This window comes from Crocodylus siamensis, chromosome 13 (genome assembly GCF_052110815.1).
Source record: "Crocodylus siamensis isolate JL-2025a chromosome 13, ASM5211081v1, whole genome shotgun sequence".
Lineage (NCBI taxonomy): Eukaryota > Metazoa > Chordata > Crocodylia > Crocodylidae > Crocodylus > Crocodylus siamensis.
The window spans coordinates 10,814,153-10,830,809 of record NC_143407.1 but is presented as its reverse complement, the minus strand read 5'-3'; the positions used below and the strand labels follow the sequence as shown (position 1 = coordinate 10,830,809).

General features: G+C 48.3%; 1 protein-coding gene across 1 annotated transcript in view; it reads left to right on the top strand.

Annotated features, from left to right (window-relative positions):
* The first annotated feature begins 895 nt into the window (after positions 1–895).
* Positions 896–16,657, top strand: part of SLC6A17 (solute carrier family 6 member 17) — a 52,270-nt gene continuing 36,508 nt past the window's right edge. Inside the window, exon 1 of the mRNA XM_090025732.1 lies at positions 896–1,076. The gene's annotated coding sequence lies outside the window, so the exon portion shown is untranslated. The remainder of the gene's footprint in view (positions 1,077–16,657) is intronic.

Below are 16,657 nucleotides of genomic sequence, written 5' to 3'. Positions count from 1 at the left end.
TTTCCCTGTGGCAAGTTTGGGTGGGAGGTCTGTGTTGTGCCAGGCTGGATGGTTGTGTTGCATAGAGTTTAGAGCAGCGGTTCCCAAACTCTGACAGATTGAACACCACTGGTTTAAAAATGATACCACGGTACCAGAAATGGTACCACCAGCAAATGCTTGTTGTATAAAGTAATGATAATAAATCCGTTAATGCCAGGGCAGGCCCACAAGTTTCTGGGGCCCCTGCAAGATATAGCTTTGGGGCCCCACTGGGGCCGGCGGTGCGCAGGCGGGTGGGGGCAGCAGATGCTGGTGACACCCGGGTTCCCTGCCCGCACCCAGCCCTTCAAACATGGTGAAGGCAAGGGGCAAGGGGGCCCGGCCCTTTGGTCGCAGGTCCTGCAGGGTAGGACGGGCCGGCCCCAGTTAGCACGTGCCACGTGCCAGTGGTGGTGCCCACACCACAGGTTGGGGACCGCTGGTTTAGAGGACGGCTGGCATGGGGTGGCTTAGATAGGGACGACCCTGCCTCAGGATCTTCCAGCCTGACTTCTCTATAACTTGGGGGATGTTTTTAACGCTGCGGGTGCCCGGGTGCCCCCCAGCTGCCCACTCAAAATCTCTGAGTGTCTCCCGTGACGCGCTCGTGGCGGGTGCACCTCGCCAGCATCGCCCCGGGGTGCTGGCGCACACGGCTGGGGGGCCACGAGGGGCCCAAGCCTGCTTGTGGCGGCGTGCGCCGCCACCTGCCCGTGCCCCTGCCCCAGCGGCAGCAGCAGGAGGGGCGGGAGCCGCTCCCACCGCGGCTGTGCCCCCGCCGCCCGGCTCCGCAGCGCCCGGGACCCTGCCCGCGCTTCCCACTGACGCGCGTCGCCCGGTGACTCAAGCCTGCGTCAGCCGCTCCCAGCTCCGGGCTGGTGCCGGGAGCTCGCCCACCCCTGCCCGGCGCTGCCTGCTCTCGGACCGCGGGGCCCGGGGCGTGTGGTCCGCGCCTCCCTGAGCCGAGCCCTGTCGTCCCGCCGCCGCCGCCGCCGCCGCCTCAGCGGGACCCGCCGGGCCGGGCCGGGCCGGGCCGGCAGCGCCGCGGCTCTGAGGTAAAGCTGGACCCCTCCCCCCGCTTCCCCGGGCTTTTTTCCCGCCGCCAGCTGTGCTGTGTCCCCCCCAAACCATCCTCCCTCCCGCCTCTGTTGCTAGGCGACGGACCCGCATCCCCTTGGGGAAACGGGGGCCCCCTAAAAAGCCCCGGGCATGGCTTGAAGGACCGTCCGAGCAGAGAGAGGACGGGCTGGGTGAGCCCCGAGCCACCCCCGAAAGCCCGGCAGCCTCCCTCCTGCCAGCTTGACCTTGGCGGTATCATTGGGGAAGGAGGCAGGGATGAATATTTCATTCTCAGCCCCAGGTTTGGCGGGGGGGAGGGGGGGGTGTTTCTCCCAGAGCCAGGGGTCTTTGTGGGCTGAAAGGGCGGTGCGGGCGGGGCAGGAATATTCCTGTGTTCAGGGTCTGGTGTCCCCACCAATATTTGTGCTATTGAGTAAATCACCGGATACCCCTAAAGAGAGATGTTCCTCCACCGCCCTGGCTCTGGGCAGCTCCTCGGCTGCTGTAGTGCAGCACAGCTCCCAGGGGAGCCAGGACTGTTTCCATCAGCTGGAAAATCTGCCCCGACTCCTTTTTAGGAGGCTTAAAAGATGAAGTAGCTCTGGTTGCTGGCTTCCAGATTTTGCAGCAGGTCCATGTGGGACCTGCGCTGAGGCATGGAACCGCAGCTGGCTTTATTAGGGGGAAAGCAGCAAAAGCAAAAAGCCCCACAATTGACTTCACTGTTCTGATGTGAGGCTGGAGTTTCTTCTGAAACATCAGAGAGGCTGCGAAGAGGTCAGGAAAGCTAGACTCCGGTTTAAACTGTTATATCATCGATTGAAAGGAGAGCGTGCTTACCGACCTAGGTTTGTTCTCGCATGCTTCAGGGAAAAATCAGGTACAACTCCCCTGAAGTCAGTGGGATCGAGGCGGATTTAATTTGCCCTTTTCTAAATCTGGAGTCTCTTCAGTGCTATTTATACTAAGGGGAGTGGAGAATTTTCTTTGGTGCCATGACATTAATCCAAACCGGTGTGATGTCAGTATATGTTCCATTAGGATTAAATTCTGTCAGATCTAGACTAATGCCTTGGTATGAGTGGAGATGATCTGAATTTACCTTCCCAAGTTGCATCGGAATCAGGCCTTTACTGTTTCCATGTGAAGAGACTCCTTGTGTTGCTGTCAGCGAAGGTGATTGGAAGCGGGGAAGCTGTGGTTCGAGAGGCATGGGGTCCCTTAGGACTTGGCTAGCACCCTGGGGCCGGGGGGAGCTGGCAGGGGAGATTAAAGTTCTGTGGCTTTTGAGTTTGGTCACTGACCTGGATTTAGCTGCAGCTGGAGGCGTATCTTGTGAGTGCCTTATAACTTGCAGTGCTCGAGAAACCATGTGATCATTGGTTTTCACTGGCTTTGACTATAGTGTCACATTGTTGCAGCTGCTGTATGCCTTCTTGATCTCAAATGCAACATAAAAGGAGGGTAAATTGACTGAATAAATATGTTCATGTGCTTCCCAGCTAATGAAGTGCTAGAATTCCCCATCCTCCAACGTTGTGGATCTGTAACCATTCAGACAGGTTTTTTTAATGACCCATTGGTTTGATTGCCCTTCCTGGGCTCTTGAAGATTTTATTAAATGGATGCCTGATGAATAGCTAGTAATATTAGTTGACCAGCTAGCAACTTGGAACCGATTGCGTGGTAAAGAACAGCCGTGAGATGCAGCCACTTCCGGACTGGAGCAGGAACTGCAGGTATGCAGGTATGCTCCTGATGGCCAAACCTATACTTAAAGTGCCACCGGATCATCAGCAACGTTCATACAGAGCAGATGGGATTTCTTTGTTGAAATAGAGTCAGATACCGAGTTGCCTGTTGTCTCGGTGCATCAGTACCTCGTGAATGTAAGTTGACACCCAGCCAGAATGATAGCTTTTTACTCCCATTTCACGCTGTTGTAAATTATTGTGCAGGAAAGAGTGAGGCTCTGAGTGCCTGAATCCCTTACGAAGGAGCCCATGGACTAACCTGCTTGCACACCTGACTGATCTATCTCCAAAAGATCATTTGTTCCTTTCTTGTGATAGGGGCCTGCAATTTCAGTGAAGTTGGTGATGAGCTCCTGACTGTTAGACAGATAAACTAGCCTCTCCAGGTGCTGCACTATCCTGCCTGAGACATGTTTTCCCTCGTGAGTCAGTGCAAATTAACCAGCTCACAAACCCTGGGGTTGGAGATAGTGTGCTTCTTGATCTGTTTAGATTGAGTCATGCTAGAAGCCCATGTGTCACTCCTTGTTATTGTGTTGGTGAAATGGAGCTAATTAGTATAGGCCATTTGAAGGGGAAAAGACCCCTAATGAGTCCAGATGGCAAAACCTTTCCACCTGGGGCCAACTAGGAAGGAAGATCAAATTGGGAACTTGGCATCCTTGAGAACAGCAGTTCTCAGCAAGCAGTTTTAAAATGGATACATCTTGGCTTATTGTCAGTCCCCCTGCAAAAGGAGCTGAGATGGGGATGTTACAGAGGGAGGGTGGAAAAGGAGCTTCAGAAATGAAAGCCTGCCACAGCCAGGGTAAGATTCTCCTTTGAGGGTCGCATAGTGGCTGGGTGGAGAAATTTGGATGCACTGTGCTTCTGTGCTTGCAAGCACAGGGCCCCCCCTCACCTGACCCCATCAGAAAGTCTGTGCTTCTAGGGATTTGCTATCCGGGTACTGTAATATCTGAGTGTCTCATATCTGAGTGGAGGAAGTGTTATTTCCAGATGGCAGACAAGGAACTGTAGCACAGGGCAGATTAAGTGATTTGTCTGAAGTCAAGCAGAGAGACTCTGGCTGAGCTGGGAGCTGAACCCAGGGCACTGAGGTCCAAGCCCTGGCAACTAGATTTTTCTCTTAAAAAGGGAAGGTGAGCTGGATATGAAGGCCATAGGGTGGTATTTCTGGAAGTGGGATCCAGGGCTCTGCCCTGCAATGGTCTGTTTATATGACCTTGGGCAAGTCTTATTCTCTCTGCATCTCAGTTTCCCTTCTGCGAGTGGGAAATGTAGCCCTTTGCTTCCTCTAGTTTGCTTGTGAGCTTTTCAGGGGACAGTGTCTTACTAGGCAGCTGTACAGCACCTGGCACAGCAGGGCCCAGATCTTTGGTGCCTTTATGTGCTCGTGGGTTACAAAAAACACATAAGGAGCCCTGGGAAGGGGGCAGCAACAGGCGAATGGGGTCCACATCTACCACCAGGAAGACAAGCTTTACCCGTTGCACATTGTCACTTGCCCTTGGGCTCTTTAATCTGTCCTTCCTTCTTCCTCTTGCAAGGTGACTCCTGGTTGCTTATGTACTGTCTGCTGACCTTTTGGCCATTTGATTTTGCTGTGTTCTGTTCTTTGAGAAAACCCAAAATACCACACTACAGAGATGCGTAGTTTAGTGCATGGAGGCACTAGACTTGGCACTCCTGGCTTCCTTCCCCTATCCTGCCACTGATTCACTGTATGACCTTTTGACTGGTCGTCTCAGTGTTCCCTGTGGAAAATGGGACCATTTAACAAGATACTAGCCTAGCCAAAATGTTGGTAGGGGGTGAAGGAGAGGGACTTTGACATTCAGCCCAATAGCAGTAATGCATAAAAGGTGCTCTAAATCCTAGGATGAGGCAGTCAGCAGAATTGCTGTGGGGGGTGGGGAAAAAAAAAAAAGAAATAATGAGCCTTCTGCTTAGTACATCAAAATATTCCAGGAATAAATCAGCACTGTTCCAATGTAGTTGATGTGGGGGGAGGGGGGAAGCACTCATGCTTGTACCCACCATTTAAGTGTGATGCAAAAAGCTATATTGCCCCTCACCTCAAGAGTATCTGAGAGCCAGCTATACAAAGGTATTTTGGTGCTTAACTCCTCTTTAAGTGCCCGACTTCCACTGGAACCATAAGGATTTAGGTGCCTAAAAGACCTTGATGGTTCTGGGCCTGAGTGCCTGAAGTACAGCAGTATATTTGGCAGGTGCTAAAAGGCAAGCACCTGTACAGGTGGCTTGGCCCCAAACACCCCCAGCACAAACCAAGGTCATTCAAGCAGCCTCTTGTATACATGGTCTCCTCTTTAAATCAGCACTGTGAGCCTGATCCTGCACCAGCTGTGCTCAAGGACAAAGCACCCAAGGATCAGGCCTGAATGCCTTTGTACAAGAACATTGCTTTGATCAGCCTGCCTTAGATATTTTTAGCAGAGCCTCTTCCCTGGGACAGGAGTCTGGGAACACTCACCTGCTCTCGCACATTGCAGCAGAGATGATGACAGACTTACAGAGTTCATGTCAAAGTGCAGAGGGGCCAAGTGGAACCTAATTTAAAAAAAAAAAATCAAGCCTCGACATTTTCCTACTCTGGAAAATGTCCTTTTTTTCCTTCAGATTGTGGCTGGTGGCATTCTTGTATAAGATTTGAGGTATAGGACTTAAGATGCAAAATGTAGCAACAGGGCAGAGAGGGGCATTGGAGGATAAAGACAAAGTATGGGGCTTTCAGCAGAAGTGCCCTTCTCAAACTGCATGCCTTGAACCTATGCAGATTGCAGAGTGTTATGGGGAAGGCCTGTGGCCTGTCCTGTCCTTCCACAGATGGGGTGGCAGGAATGGGAGTGGAGGGGGGAATGAGACACCTTGCAAAGTCATTAAATCTCCTTACCCCTTTCCTCCTTCCAGTGGGATCACTCTCTTCTGCAGGCAAGTGCCCATTGCAGCAAAGAAGAGTTTTGCCTGAGTCTGAACTGAGTGCGTAAAGGACAAAGAGTGCTGGGAAAGGGGTGAGATCAGGGAATTGCATACCTGCAGCATATTCCTGAGATCTCAGCCATTTTGTACTGAGGATAATTCCCCTTGCTGCTGCATGTGGTTCCTGCTCTGGCACCAGCCCTGGTCTTTGTGCTTTGTTTTCCTCTGTCTATAAAACAGGGGCAGTAGGACTTGCTAGCCTCACTCACAAGAGGATGAAGCCAGCCAGGGTCACACAGAGCTCTGCACATGAGCCATGGCAAGGTGTGAAGAAAGGAGGGCATTCGCCTGGGCTGCAACCGTTCAGATTTTATCTTCCTGTGCTGCCAGAGACTCCTTGGGTAAATCATGTTGCCTCTGCTTGCATCAGTTCTCTCCTTGTAACTAGTCAATGCCTCACAGCAGCTGGTAGGGCAGATATGGTAATGATTGTGAGGTGCTCAAATATTAAGGTAATGGGGGCCAGCTGGCGCCTTGGATAGACATTAGGGCATTTAGGTTATTGAGCTTCTCTCACTCTGAGTTGCATGTGCCAGGTTGACATCACGAAGGAGTCCCTATACTGTATGGCACTGCTCAAAAACATCCTGTGCTTATTCTAATGATAGAAAAAGGCCTTTCAAACAGATACCAGCCGTAAGAACCCTCTGCCTAGGAATACACTTGGTCACGTCGAGTGTGTTTTGAAGTGTTTTGGTGCCTAGTTAATCATCTCTTGTCAAGGCCAGGACAAGGGCTGCTCTTTTCTGGGTCACATCCATGGCTTCTGGAAGCTGGGAAGAAGGAGGTGTTCACCAGGGTATGCTTGGATGTGGATTGGGGTGGCAGGGGTGATTCTGATACAAAAGTCATAGCTGGGGTTCATTCAGTTTAGCTGTATTACCCAGATATGGCACAAATAAGTGGTGAGGCTTTGAGGACATCTCCCTGTTCTGTGTCTCAGTTTCCCCATATACAAAATGGAGATTGGGGAGGGGGTGGGGAACGTGCTCTGAGATCCTGAGTCAACAAGGAATCGTCTTTATTTATGCTCGGAAGCAGATCTGGTTTAGAGAAGCTTTTGCAGAATACCAGTGTATTTCACAGGGTTTCAACAGAAGCTTTCCAGCCAGTGGTTTTCATTTGTCCCTGATAACTGCCCCGTGCAGAGGCCAGGGAGACTGCTCAAATTCCATGCTGCCTTACAGATTACAGGGGCCATGGCATTAGTCAAAACAGCCCGTCAGGACCTGACATTCACAGAGCCTGCTGCCATTAGTGGAAGGCTCAGTTAATATATATTTCAGCTTGTTATAGCTTTCTGGCCACTATCCGGAGAAACCAGAGGAGCCCAGTGATACACAGCACAACGGCTCCCTCCTTTACTTAACAATTCATAACTGAGCAGCCTAATGGGGCTTGTTAAATGGGCCTGCAGCCTCAGGGCACTCCCTTGAGAACAGTTCCAGGCCTGTAATGCTGCTCCAAAGTGTATGTAGTGAATCGCCCCTGCCCAAGCTTTGGGGACTTGAGTTAACTCCGCAGCAAACTTACTGATGAGTGGGGTTGACCCTCACCCAGAGGCCAGCACATAGCCAATGCATCCTGTAATCATTATATTATTTGAAGAATTGGGGCAGCTTGTCTAATGGGCTGACATTCACGCCGGGTTTCTTTCCAGTGCCTGTGTCATCACTAGCAATACAGCTTCTGCAATCAGAAAGCAGTTAACAAGGCTATTAATGATACATGAGCCAGAACAGACTCTCACTCACTCTCCTGTGCTGGCTCTGCAGGGTTAGTGGAGTGACAAGCAATAGAAAGTATGATTTGTTGCTTCCCACTACCAGATATGGCCAGCTTTGGGGTCCCAGACAGCTGTCAGAGGAGTTTCTGAGCCACCCCTCCCATGTTGCTAAATGAGTGGTGATTCTTGGTGGGGGTGCTCAATAGAGAAAGGGTCTTAACTGAGAATTACTGTCCTACAATAAACACAGCAGGGAGTAGTGGCTCAGTGGGTGTGAAGATGTGTTTCCTTAATGACGTCTTCAATTACAATTGCACTTTTTTTCCTCCTGAATTTCTTTGCTTCAGACCATACTTTCCCTTGGTCCCTTACCTGCCTCCTGATGGATTCCACGCACCTTTCTTGGAAGCACCTGGTAGTGCCGATTGCTGGAGATGGGGACCTAGGTTAGGTGGAGTCCAGGTCTGATTCCCCAGGGTAATTCCTACACTTCTATAGGAACATGCATATATTGCAGAGAATTTTTGCATAATTGTATTTTATTAACAGTTTGGGGAAAGGTTTGATATGCAGGAACAGGAGCTACGTGAGAAATTCCTGCTAATTTTCAATGGGAGTTAGGCTCCTGAGCATCCTTTCTGCCTTTTAGTGTTTCCTTTCCCCTGCTTCACGGGGCTAAGAGCATTGCTCCATTATATACACACTAACCTGGGTTGGTTGGTAGAAAAAACATCGTGTATAATGTAAGAGAGTTAAATTGTGAGCATGAAGGTAGACAACTGTGGGATAAGTGCTGTTTGACAGAGCAAGATATCTAATGATATTAAGTAATAATTAACAAATGAAACTCCATCCAGGGGTAAAATGGACCCAAAGGGCAAAGCTAGGAAATGGCAAATTTGGGGCCAAGTGACACAGAGACCCATATTCTTCCCTTTGTGACTCCACTGACGAGCAATCCTTAATCTTACAGCATGTGTACACAGAGAGGAGATGCGCTCTGAGTCCTGTATGGATTCTGTCCATGGCACTGGAAACACCTTTCAGTGGTGAGTTCTCTTAGCTTGGCCATGGGGATTTCTGCATCCTTCTTGTCCAGGCACAGGCTTATTTCCCTGGCCACAGGATAGAAAAATCAGCGCATGCTTTACCTGAGAACTCTTACAGTAAATAGGGACTAGGTAGCTACCCGTTGACTAACTCAAGTAAGGTTACTGCTGGTTCAGAGCTCAGAAAGAATCTAATCTTTCTTCTAAAAGGAGATAAAATGGAAAGAAAATGTAAGAAAATTGAGGTCATGGGGCTATAAACAGACTGAATTCCCATCTGCCAACAAGGGCCCTGTCCATCAAATCAGCAGAGAAAAGCTCTCATCAGCTCTTGTCAGCTGATCGGGCTCATCTTTGCCTTATTTATTTATTTTGTGAAATGAATTTTTTATTGCATTCCCTCTCAATCCAAAATGGTAGAACTGCCCTCCCCTGCTGTAATTGAAATGTTCTTTCTGGGCAGGGAAATCACAGGCTTTGGGTCTTATCCAGAGCCTCAGTAACGTCCATGGAAAATATCTAGTTGACTCCAGTGGTGTCAGGAGCAGGCACTTTGTGAGATGAGGCAGTGTTCTGGGAGCTGGTGGGATGGCTTGATTCAGATCTCAGGTTGGTGTAAGTCAGGTTCTCTTCAATGTGCCGTTGAAGTCAATGAGCTTGCAGCAGTATAAAAGAGAGGTGATTGTAGTCTTGGTAACTCTTTTGGCCTCAATACACTTACTCTGGGGTGAATTAATTCAGGACAGGGCCTGTGGTTTGTACACACCTGTGTTTTTAAAATCAGAAAACAGTTCTGTCCCATGGGGTTTATTGTCTAATACGGGGAGAGAATACAAGAAGACTTTAACAGAAGAGGGGATCCATGCCAAAGAGGAGGATGGCTGAACCATGTGTGTGTAATGTGCATATACACCTGGGTCAGGGTGGTTCTTTCCACTCAAGAGTAAATGTGAAAGGACTTCACCTTCCAGACTTTCCTCACAGCTCCTGTGAACAGTGAAGCCTTGAGCAGGATTAAGCACCAAGGACAGCACCCAGCCCCTGCTCTATTAGCGCTTGCTGCTGCCAGGGCCTGGTTTTCCTCTTACTTTTGTAACTTGATGAATTTCAATGCAGTTGCATCTAATTAACACCAATTCAATGAAGAGAATTGGGCCCAATGGAGTTATCCTAAATTCTCAGCGATTTTGAGCGATGCAAGCATTGGGCCCCAAGGGGTTACTCCCAGTTTACACTGATTTTTAGTCCTAGAAGGATCAGGTTCCAAGGATTTACTCCTCCTGGGTGCAGCTACATGTGCACTTTAATGTGAATTAGCCTATTTTAATGTACATGAAAGTGTCAGAAAAACACATTTGCTTTTGCTAATGTGGATTAAGATAGACAAATGTGCCTTTTTCTAGTACCTCACAATGGAGGCACCAAGTTTAATGCACATTAATGAACACATAGATGCACCCCCTTTTATTTAGAACTATGTTATGACTTTGTATAATGCCATGACATGGTTTCTACACTCTTCATGCAGGCAGGTTTCCACTGAGGAGGGCAAATTCATCTTGAATACAACTGAACAATATTGGGCCCACAACAATGTCTAAATAGAAGACTACAGCTTAGTTGGAGTTGCAGGACTCAGCAAATGTCAGCCAGTTGCTTAAAGGGACTAAAGAGCAATGTGGTGGGGAACTAGGTACTTGGTAGGGAGAGATTCTTTGATTCTCTTACTTCCTCAGCTCTTTTTTTACCCTTTAAGCTCACAGTTCACCAGCTCAGTTCCTGCTTGTACTAAAAAAAAGAAGAAGGCTATTTTAAGCTGTATCCTGCATCTGTTGCTAGGCTACAGTGTCAGATCCTTTGGCTTTTCTGGATCAGAATTTTCCTAAAATGATACAATGGCATAGTCTAACTATTTTTCCCTGACTGATGCAATAAATTTTAATTGTATAACAATGACCCATTCATGCAAATGTCTCACAACTTGATGGCAGTTACTACAGGAAAAGAGTTACCAGTAGCAACAGCATCCTTTACTACAAGTGCCATAAAATCTCAGGCATGATTGTCACAAGGTTGTGTAGAAACATTATCTTTTTCTATCTACAGCATTTAAGGAATAGCCAAGGGCTTAATCCAAAGTCCAGTGAAAGCACTGGGTGCCTTTCCGCTGGTTTTAATGAATGTTGGATCAGGCCTTAAGTGCATTATATCTGTGGCTACATCAGGAATAGATCTCCCTGCTCAAAACACAAGATAATTGATTTTGTACTTCATGGTTATCTTGCTTTGAAGCCACGGTGCTGCAGGTAAGGTGCTAAAGCTGATGGAGCCCCCACAACAAGGGTAGGTTAATGGGCTTGCTGGACCATTGGTGTGCTCCAACTGGAGCTCCATATGTGATAGTAGTTGGGAAAGAAATCTAAAAAGGGGATAAAAACTGTAGCAAGCAGTAGTGTGGGGAGATCCCTGACCTTCACACAGACAAGGTGAAGTCCTTGGAAAGGGACTGACACAAGTTGTGCTCAAGGTATTGTTGGAGATGACAGGCCTCAAGCCTACCCCTGGAGTCTTGCCTTTCTGCACCTGCAAGAGCTTAAAAAGCCCAGCTGGCAGGATCCTATCTCATTCAGTCTTGAGGCTTTTGACAGCCAAGCCAACTCCCCATGTATAATAGAGAGACCTGAAGGTTATTCTAACTTCCATTAGCTCCTGACAGCCTGAAGGGGAACTATTCTGGTATTATCTGAGCAGGGGCAGTCCTGCCATACTCCCTTTCGGCAAGCTACATCCTCTGTGTCAAGGTGCGGGTAACCTAGGGGCCATCAAAGAGGCTCTTACCTCAGGGGAGAGATTTTTCTCACACTGGGGATGTCCTCCTGGGAAGCCCTTTCAGCTGGATTTGAGGTTGCAGCACTGACAAAGGACAGAGTAGATTTCACCTAGCCAAGGCTGGTGCTTGGATTTTAAGCATAGGTTTGTAAGCTTTGGGAGCCCATCTTTTCTCACTGGCACCCAGCAAGAAGCCCAACTTTGGCATCTAAACTGGGCTCCCTCCACTGACAGCTCTTCAAAGGCATCCCTAGGGAAATCTGAAAACACCAGGTCAGAGATGTCCCTGGTATCTTCCTTTTCAAGTCAGCAAGGCTGCCCTAAGAATGAATTTGCCATTGTTTGTTTACTGGTGTTGCTCCCTGGTACCTGAAATTGATGGAAGCATTTGTTTTACATCTGCATGTGACCTGATAGAGCTCTTCATATTATTCTCCCAAACCCAGCAGCGTGAGAGAGTGCTAGCTGTTGAGCACAGCCAGACAGCACCAGCATGGAAGGGATAAGCCTGAGGAAATCTGTACAATTATGGGATGTTCAGTTTGTGCATCAGTGAAGCAGTTGAGAAGAGCAAGGGGTGGGGGGTTCTGAGGAACTCCTGCCTTGATTCCCTAAAGAGGGAGAAATCAGCATCGAGATGAGCTGAGATGATGGCAAGTGAATTGGAACAATTGCTATCATAATATAAGGACCTGGAGATTGCAAAGATTTGCAAGACACTCCAGCAAGGGGCTCTGCACAAGAGAGCAGTCCCCCCTGCTTTGCCTTTTATTTTCCATCCTGTATTGCACAAAGCAGCAGCCCCATCTTTATGGCTACTGATGCTTCATATTACAGTAACACAAAGGCCAGAACTGAGATCAGACCCCTTTGCGCTATGCACTGTACATAGACATAGTAAGGGACCCAACTGTGAAGAGTTTATGGTATAGGGCAGACCGAGGCTGTGACTTGAGTAAGGTCATGCAGGGAGTCCATAGCAGAGCCAAGGTTACAACTTGCCCTCTCCAGTTTGGTGGCCTACACGCTTGGCTCATCTTAGCTGTCATTTGTCGTTTTGATTCTCACAGCCCAGAATAAACTTAAGCAAATGCAGCAGGCCCCCAGTCCATCCTCCTGCCTGATTTTCTCCAGTTGTTGAGTAATGAATTGTAAATTGTGCCTAATGCATTGCTGATTGCTCTGATTGAATCTTTCTGCAGAGTCAGTACTACAGAGGTTGCTATGGGTCCCCTGGTGACTGATATTTCATGAGCCACAGACCTTTTTTTAGGGCCCTTTTTTAAAGGGACCAGCAAATTATACAGTGCATTTTTTTTCTCAGGAAAAGCACAGTTTATGCTCCAGGCTGGACACTTTAGCTTGTTATTTGGGCCAAGGCAGGGGTTTAGAAGCATGCCTGCCCTGTGAAGTACCTGGTTCAATTATACTGACAGGGCTCTGACAAAGCACCAAAGAGGAGAGGAGAAAGGGAGTGGAGCATATGGAGTTCTCTGTGGTCTTCCCTTTTATTCTCTGAGAAGTGGAGAGAATGAGCAACCCAGCAAGGATGCAGAGACATTATCTCACTGTACAGCAATCTGCCTGGGCACTGGAGTAGCTGCAAGGGAGCAGACCCCAGACAAGGCATGCTGCACGCCTGGGGGTCCTGCACTCTGACAGATGCATGATCGGTTTGTCTCTATTTCCCCCCATTGGCAACCTTCCTTTCTGCTAGCCCTGTCTATCAGTCCAATGGCAGAGAGAGAGCTTACTAAAATGTTGCTCCTCACCCCCAATTTTTGGTAGTCCAGAGGTGGTGGTCTCTTCCCTGCCTGGATATCTGAGGGTCTGGTTTTGATCATTTACATGGCATTTGGTTGTCTAAGGGTCAAGTTAGGACCAGAGGCAGGTTAGAGTTCTTTTCCCGGTTGCACTCCTGGACATATAGATGATGAAGCAGTGACAGCAATGGAGGGTGAGACTCTTTATCCTCTGCTCCTCACTAACAGCTGAGTGGCTAGAGCACTTCCCTGGGAAGCCAGAGAACCTATGGTTTCAGGCCCCCTTAACCCAGGGGACATTTAAGCCTGCATCTCTTTGACTTCCCAGCACAGTATTTGAACCACCACAGCCCAGGTTAGGTATTATTCACTGCTGCCGCAGGGGCTTCTTTTCAAGTTGACTCTCTTGCCCAGCCATAAGAGGGAGGAATGTGGGAGGCATGTCAAGGGCTAGGAGGAAGGGAGAAAACCAGAGGTGGTGAGGCTCAGTGAGGTGGCTGCTGGCCTGGCAGCAATAGGACCTTGGCTTCTAGCCTGGACCCTTGTTCCCAGCAAGGTGGAAGAACTGCCCTCTGTTCAATGATTATTAAATGCAAAGAGCTGTGGCTTAGCTTCCTGTATATAAGTAGCATTTTAGACCACCAAAATGCCATGTAGGTGACCAATACTGCGCACATAGCTAATTGGGAAGGGAACAGAATGTCACCCCAAGTGTCTGAACACACCTTGGCTTGTATCTACAGTGCCTGGGATTCAGTGATCTCCCATCCACATATTAGACGGGCCCAGGGCTACTTAGTTTCTAAAAGCTGTAGGAATCTGGTCCATGCAGCCTGGCATGACCTCTTTGCCATTTTGCAGCTCTTGCTTCATCCCTCACTCTGCCCACCTCCCATAAGTAAATTTTTCAATGTAAGGAAAGAGAAAGTGAATAAAGGTGGAAGGATGAAGTCAGAAGAAGTAGAGAAATAAAAGCAAGTTACCACTATGTAAAGCTCCCTTGCTGCAATTATTTCTTGTTCTGCTCACTCTAGATGGGGAACCTTTGTTGACCATCTTGTATTTGAAAATTACTCTTAAATCCCAACCCCAGTGCTTCCAAGCATTCCCCATACATCTGGCTTTCTGGAACTCTAATAATTTTTATTGGAGAAAATCAGAAAACGTCTATAAGAGCAAATTTCTTGTCTTGTACTGGTGCCCTGGGATCTTTCCAATTTGTCATTTTGAGTCTGCAAGATGTTCAGCCCTGTTGTGGTTCAGGCCTTTGGCAGTATTCTAGAAAGGGTTAGGGAAGCAAGCACAGAGAGGAGTGGGGAGAGCAGGGCAAGGAGCCCCCTCACCCCCTCGAAATTGCCATCCGTAATCAAGCGAGGGCTCTGCATAGTCCTGGATCATGGCTTATCAGCTGGTTCAGAAGGAGGGGCAAGAAATCATTCAGAACAAAGAAGGATGGTGGCTGTGGCCGGGGGGTTGTAGTGTTTTCAATTAATACTCTCTCTTTCTTGGTCATGACAAGGAATTGGAAAAAAATAAAGAAGAGTGAAACACTGAGAAATCCCAGATACATTGATAGGACTGATCCAACTCCCGTTAGAAAAAAATCCCACTGATTTCTGTGAGAGCAGGGTAGGTCCTTAGCCTTTCAGTCAGTGACATTTGTGCTATGTATAACACACATTCACTCTCTCTCTCATGCATGACTGTACCTGTCTGGCAGTTGGCTCACTGCCTGGATGGAGAGGAGGGGATGTCAGATGTTTGCTGCTGCTGGGACTCGAGTCACATTATTCTTTTCCCCTAGGAGTGAGTGGTTTTGCAAACTGCACACCATCACTGAGGGCAGTACCCATCCAGCACCTTCACTTCAAGCTGGTGGAAGGGCCACAACATCCAGTGGATTCATTTGGCTTGCCAGATCTCTAGCTAATTTATGGCTGGGCTGCAAACTGCAGGCAGTATAGGAGGCCAGAGCCCATGACTAGACAGGAGTGCACGCACCCCAGCACTGTCTGATCTTGGCCTGAGGAGTCTCTGAGACCTGGCATAGCCATGGACCTGCTCACCCAGAGATTCTGGGAGATCAGGGTCAGTAGAGCAAGCTCCCTCAATGACTGAAAGCATTTAAGGACAGGCCACTGGATCATAGTGTTGACAGTTTTATTCCCATGACCTCAGTTCTGAGTCCAGTTGCCAAGTCCTGTGTGAGAGCCTCTTCATGGAGTTATGAAGACAGGGAGGAGAGACCTTGGCTGAGGCAGTTTTTCTTCTGCAACATGCACACAACCCCTCCTGTGCACACAGGCCTGTATACAAGCACACCCCTACACAAACACGCACTCATTCTTATACACTTGCACAGATTCATCCCCTGCCAGGGTTGGTCGTGACCCTGTCTACTTACATTTACACACATGCGCTTACTCACCCACCACACCCATATATCTATATATCACATATACATACTTACGCACATTTACATCTGCCCCTAGGCCAGTTTACAGAAACACACATGCAAATTGTGTTGACTGGGGTGAAATCAAAGGAGCTGAGATTAATTTTTCAAGCTGAGAATCTAGCCCACAACACGCTATATCTTGCATCGATCCACACTGAAAACTCACACTACATAAAACATGATCACAGGAGATGAACTATGGAAAGCTATTCATGAACAAATTCTGCTGCACTTGCTCATTATGACTAAACAAGCAGTCATATTTTTTTCACTGGGGAAACTTCCAGAGAGGCTCCAAGGCCAGTGACTTCAATGGGAGTTTTGCCAGTGGCTTCAACAAGAGCAGGAGCAAGAGCAAGTCCTAGGTTACTATTTTGGTGTGCAAGATCCTCCGCTAGTGTACATCCAGTTAGCTCCATTGACTTCAGTGCAGTTACATTCACCTATAGCAGCTGAGAATCTGGCCCAGAGGGTGTTGCATGTAGGGTATGATAGTGGCTAGGCAGGTGGTGGGGGCTACAGTCTTGGGCTCAGCCACTGACTTACTGTGAGAACTTGGGCAAGTCATTTCATCTCTCTGTGCCTCTATGTCCCCTTTATCCATCTTGTCTGTTTAGGTTACAAGGGATTTGGTTAGAAATCATCTCTCCCCATGGTCACATAGAAACCCTGACAGAATGGCACCTGATCTTGGATAGGCCTGTTAGAAGCTGCCATGCAATAGCTACAACAAGCAGTAAAGAATCTTATTCAGAGTTTTTCCACTGTGCACGGATCACCTATGTAGACTCGCTCCGTAATGCATAGCGCAAGAGCTGATGAATGCACTTTTGCTGAAAAGGCAGAGTTCCTGTTAATAGCATAATTACACCGTAGAGTAATTTCTTCCCTCAAAATACACTGGTGAAAATGCTTCCCCATCATGGTTCTAATTAGAGAACACTTTCAGACAAAACAGATACCGTAAATCTTTTAAACAATATGGGCTGGATCCC